Source organism: Oryctolagus cuniculus, chromosome 1 (genome assembly GCF_051225735.1).
Source record: "Oryctolagus cuniculus isolate XC-2025 breed Fujian yellow rabbit chromosome 1, ASM5122573v1, whole genome shotgun sequence".
NCBI lineage: Eukaryota > Metazoa > Chordata > Mammalia > Lagomorpha > Leporidae > Oryctolagus > Oryctolagus cuniculus.
The window spans coordinates 190,130,542-190,136,405 of NC_142867.1; positions in this window are offsets into that span (position 1 = coordinate 190,130,542).

Here is a 5,864-nt window from a genome sequence, read left to right on the forward strand (position 1 = left end):
ATAGGCAATGATGCGCGCTGCCGTCATTAGCAGAGTGGAGTCAGTTCCCTCGTGTGGCTGTGCATGTGCACTGGGGCTTGAATGGCGTTTCCAGTGAGAAAGACACTTAAACGTTGAGCTCAGAAAACTTCCGCCTCCCCCCGCCAGCCCCCGCTGCCCCCCTTCCTCCTGCTTTTACTTCTCCCTTCTGTGCCGGCTCAGCAGAAAGCCAAAGTGTGAACGGAATGTATGAAAATCAAGTACAAAACTCTCCCACCAATTCCTCAATTGGCATTTGAAAATATCGCAGCAAAAGATTTTTTTTTCCTGAGTCTGACTCTGTGAAGAGCACCACAAAAAGTTGGAGGAGGAGGAGGAAGAGGAGGAGGAGGAGGAGGATATTGGACCATCCAAGGCTTCCCCTACAGAAAATACTGGGGCCTTCCCCGACTGAAACATGTAAACTAGATGAATCCTTTTCCATGCCTATGGTAAAGCATAATGTCACCTCCTTAAGTTCCACTCAGTCATACATAAGACATAGTATCCTGTCATTAGGGATGGCAATAAATGTATTTGTGTGGGTTTGCAACTCTACCTCAGACCATGAGGCAAACCCAGTTAAAACAAGCGGAGAGAGAATCATCTATCTTCATAAATTCAGTTGCAAAGAGAAATTCATCATGTTTACTGTCTTTAGGAAAGAAGCAAGTCTTATAATAAAACGTTCTCTGGTCCAGAGTCTTTGCATTTATAGGTCCTTTTCCTTCTGCCTTTCATAGAGCACGGCACATTCCAAACCTCTGGCAGTAGTAGCTTCATTAGCATAACGTCATAAATAAGTTACATGTCTGGGAATGAAGAACGTGCCTGGAGAGAGTGAGGAAGGGGTATTCCTTCCTGGCAAGTGACATCCTCCAAACGCTCCACATCTAAGACTCTGCAGAGCTGAGCATTTGGAATCAAAAACAAAGAAACTAGAAAGACAAAGTGATGAAGCAGCTCCTCATCCTCCCTCCTTCCTCACTCCTGAATTGCAAAGAACTGTGTGGGGATATCTTCCTTCATCCCATAGGCATTTATAGAGGGTTTCCATGTGTTGGGCATTACAATAAAGAATATTAAAATGATAAAAAGGTCCAGAAACTTTTTTTTTAATTTGTTTTACTTTAAAACATTTTGTGGTTGCATGCATGCAACATAGACATGGACTCTCACGATGGGAAACTGATCACCTACAAGAAAAACTACCCAAAATACCTCTTAAGGCTGACTGTGGCCTTGTATTCCCTCCCTAGGCCAGGAAAAAGGGAGGACAAGTACTGTAAGCCAATCTAAGGGCCTGAGAAGTTCAAGGGCTAGAAGAACTTCTCTGGGCCACAGTGGTCTGCAGGAAGCTTTAAGGATCATTTCTCAGATGCTCTGTGAAGTGTTCTGCAGCTTTGTCCTTCAGTCTCTGTAATCCCATCCATTCTTGCTAGCACCCCAGAAAATGTATATTGTCTTAACTCTACTGCCTGACTTTAAATGATTTTCTAGGAGGAGGGATATTTTTAGCTCAATTTCTTCATTTCTTTATTTTTCTTCTAGGCATCACATTTCAAATGGAGAAAAGAATCAATTCAGAACAAGAACTCTGGAGTCCAATTGCCTGAGTTTGAATTCTTTCTCACCTTATGTTAGATATGAGCCCTTCAAAAAGATTTTTTAACCTGTTATGGCTGCTTTCACTACTTAATATTATGGATACTCATCCTGACCTCACAGAGTTATGATGAAGATAAAATGAGATAAGATTGCTAAGACACTTGGATGAAGGCCTGGCATACAGTTAGAAAACAGTAAACAAAAACTATTATAACTGAATATGGGTAAATTTAAATTTAATTCCCAATAGAAAAAAAAAGGCCTGCAATGATTTACAAACATTTAGAAAAATGCATGAGCATGAATACTAATGCCAGGAACAATGCTCAAATTAAGAGCAACTTTGGAAAACAAATTTCATTTCTGTATTATTTAATTTTTATTTATTTGAAAGGCAGAGATACAGAGAGAGAAGGAGGGATGGAGGGAGGGAGAGAGAGGGAAGGAGGGGGGAGGGAGAGAGGGAGGGAGGCAGAGAGGGAGGAAGAGGGGAGAGATATTGATCTTCCATCTGCTAGTTCACTCCCCAAATGGCTACAATATCCAGGAGCTTCTTCCAGGTCTCCCACATGGGTACAGGGGCCCAAGCACTTGGGCCTTCTTCCACTGTTATCCCAGGTGCATAAGCAGGGAGCTCGATCAGAAGTGGCGAGGCCAGGACTCTAACCAGGTGGAGACTTAACTTTCTATGCCACAGTGCTAGACCTGAATCATGTTTGTAGAGTTCCTCCCAAGTCTTTCATGTGGTCTCTGATAATCAAGATAACTACAATGTTCTTCACAAAACCAGAATAGCTTGGAGAGTAAAAAAGACATGCTATTTAATTATGTCTAGATACCAGGTGTAAACCAGAACTTAACCACACAAACTGGGATGGATTCTCCCGAGAGAACCATATGGTCATCTTATCCACAACATCCTTTGGATAATAAGGCAATGAACTTGATTGATTTGTGTCTAGGTAAGGAAAAGTGTTCCAAAGGAGAAGACTCCTTTGTAAGACTCCCTGGAACTCTGTCTTCCCAACCTGCTCTCTTTAACATTGTCAACAATAACCTGGATAACGATATAGACAGCATTTTAATCAAGTTTATAGATGATGTAGACTAGGAAAGAATAGTTAATACAAGAGATGTCAGAATGCAGGTTTTAAGCTGTCTTTAAATTGGAACATTAAAGCAAAATCAAATCAAACTTTAAAGGAGTGAATGCAAAGTCCAACTTTTTAGATTCAAAACAATCAATTACACAAATAGGATGCAGAAGAGGTCTGAAAGCCTTCATATGAATTTAAAAAAACATGCCTAGGGTGTTTAGTTGACCAGAAGCCTAAAATGAACATTTAAAATGCTGTTGTATTAGAAAATGCATCAGTTTTGTTTGTGCTGGAGAGCTATAATAGAACCAACAGACAGATGGATGGAAGGGGCGGGGGGAGTCAGCCAACAGATTTATATTCCATAGTGAAACAAGCTGATTCATGAGGAAGTAAAGAAATGCAAGACAAGACCACTGTTAAAGTGGTTAGAGAAAGGATTCTTTAATTTTTTTTAAGATTTATTCATTTCTTTGAAAGGCAGAGTTACAAAGAGAGAGACAGAGAGAAAGAAATCTTCGATCTGCTGGTTCACTCCCCAAATGGCTACAACTGCTGGAGCTGGGCCAATTCAAAGCCAGAAGCCAGGAGCATCTTCCAGGTCTCCCGGTAACATGGGCCCAGGCACCTGAGCCATCTTCCACTGCTTTCCCAGTCACCTTAGCAGGGGCTGGATCAGATGTGGAGCAGCCAGGACTCCAGCTGGTGCCCATATGGAATGCCAATGCCACAGGTGGTAGCTTTACCCCTTTTGCCACAGCACTGATCCCACAGACAGGATTCTTGAGTTGAGGAGACTGGACTAGGGCCAATTCCAGTGAATTTCCACATCTCATTCATATTACATCTTACTGCCAAGAACACACAAAACACACAGATCTACTAAGACTGGCTAAATTTTAGGAGCTCATGAGAACAAAGTTCAGTATGTTGCTTCCCTGTATTAAGTATGCATTCTTCTCCAGGTAGTTCATCATATCCTCTCCTATGTTCCAGAAAACTATGAACCCTCCCCTTGTAGTATCACATGTCACACTGAATGGCAAACACTCATTCCCATTTTTTTTCTAAGACTTAATTATTTATTTGAAAGTCAGAGTTACAAAGAGAGAGGGAGAGAGCGGGGCAGAGAGAGATCTTCCACCCACTACTTCACTCCCCCAGATGACTACAACAGCCAGGACTGGGCCAGGCCAAAACCAGGAGATTCTTAGAAGTCTCCCACATGGGTAGCAGGGGCCCAAGGACTTGGGGCATCTTCCACTGCTTTCCCAGGCCTTTAGCAGGGAGCTATATCAGAAATGGAGCAGCCAAGACACAAACCCTTATGGGACACTGGAATTGCAGACGGAGGCTTCACCCACTAGACCACAGTGCCAGCCCCCATTCTGTCTTCTACCACCAAACCATGATCTCTCTGCAAGGCAGAGCCTGGCTTTTATGCATGCTTAACTGTTTGAGGAATAGTTAGAAAAACAAATTAATGAGTTTAGGAACATAAATCTATACTCTTAGATCTTTCTTAGGAAATATTTCTTCCACTACTTTTAGAAAAAGCCCTTTACAGAAAAATAGAAATATTAGAAGGGACTTAGGCAATGTTCTGCTTAAATGTCTTCCAAACCTGATATAATTCAATCTAAATGTTCTTCTCAGTGGAATCAAAAGTTCAATTCTCTTACAAATTACAAACCAATGCAACTATTTCCCCTCTATATAGAATCTCTTACCAAGTGAAACATAGGAAAGTTAATGTTTTTGTTGTATTGCTTTTTTAGAATTTAAAGCAATGATGATCAAATACACACTTCCCTTAGAATATCAGGAAAGGGTCACACATGCACTTCCCCAGTGAATTAGTTATTGTAGTTGTAAAAAACCAGACCCTCTGCAGCCTACAGTAACACTGATTTAAGGCCTAATTCTCAAGGCACACAATATAAATCCTTCCAGCCAAATGTCTACTGATCTGGAACTAGAATCCACAAGACAATCATCTTCAAAGAATCTTATAGTGCAACTAATGTAATGCAATAAATTAAAAGATCAGTTTTCTTTCCCCCTTCTTCTGCCACAATGGCAATAAAAAAAAGACAACTATAGAAAGACATGAACCAAGAACTTTGCAAAATGGAGCAGGAATAGTAATATACACATTTATTAAATCCAGCTAATTTGGATATCTGACTTTCATTTGTTTCTTCTCCAGTTGTTTTTCAAGAGTATTATAAAATTATGCAAGTTGCTAAGACACTCATATCTGTGGTCCTATCATGTATGAAACTATATTGATATTCAATAATATCCATGATCATATCATAATTTTTTGAGTTGCCTTACCATTAAACCACTGTTTAACTTTTCCACACACTTTACAGAAAAATGACTGATGTGATTCTAGTCCTTCAATTTTAACTGAGCATCAGTGCAGTCCTTTTTCTATCTGGTTTTCTTGTTTGCTTTCTTTCTTAATTTTTTGAAACTGTGGCCAAGAAGAAAGGCAAGTGCTTTAATCCCTCACTTATCTTTAAATAAAATGTTCTGTGATCTAAGGCAAACAATAAGTCATAAAGTAGACACAGTGATTCAGGCAGTAATCTATGGGCACATACATCATCCTGCAATGGTACATTAATCATCACCCTTAAAGACAGGGCAAGAGGAATGACGTTTTTTCAATTGCGTCTGTTGCAACTCAGTGACAGTCAAGAATTTTTAATCCAGACCATTTCTGCAAACAGAAATGACTGCTTTTTCATCTAGAAATATTTCCCAGCCACACCCCTGAACAGTATGAAAGCAATACCAGAAAAGTAAAACCGTTTCTGAATGCAAAAAGGTTATTTTAAATAGTTAAGAAGCCCACAGGATTGTCCCCCTTTCCAAAAAGATTCAATCCTAAAACTAAAAACACTCTATGACAAAATCCAAGGTCTTCCTCCTGCAAGCATATGATCTTGACGAAATCAGTTAACCTTCCTGCCTCAACCTACTCAGCTGCCAAAAAATTTGAAAAACTGTGCTAAACCTGTGGTATGATAGTAAGGATAACTCATCATCGAGGCAAAATCTTGCATAATCTGCATGGCACATTTTAGGCACTCAAAATATAGTCCCAAATGTTGTTGCTTCAAAAATTTT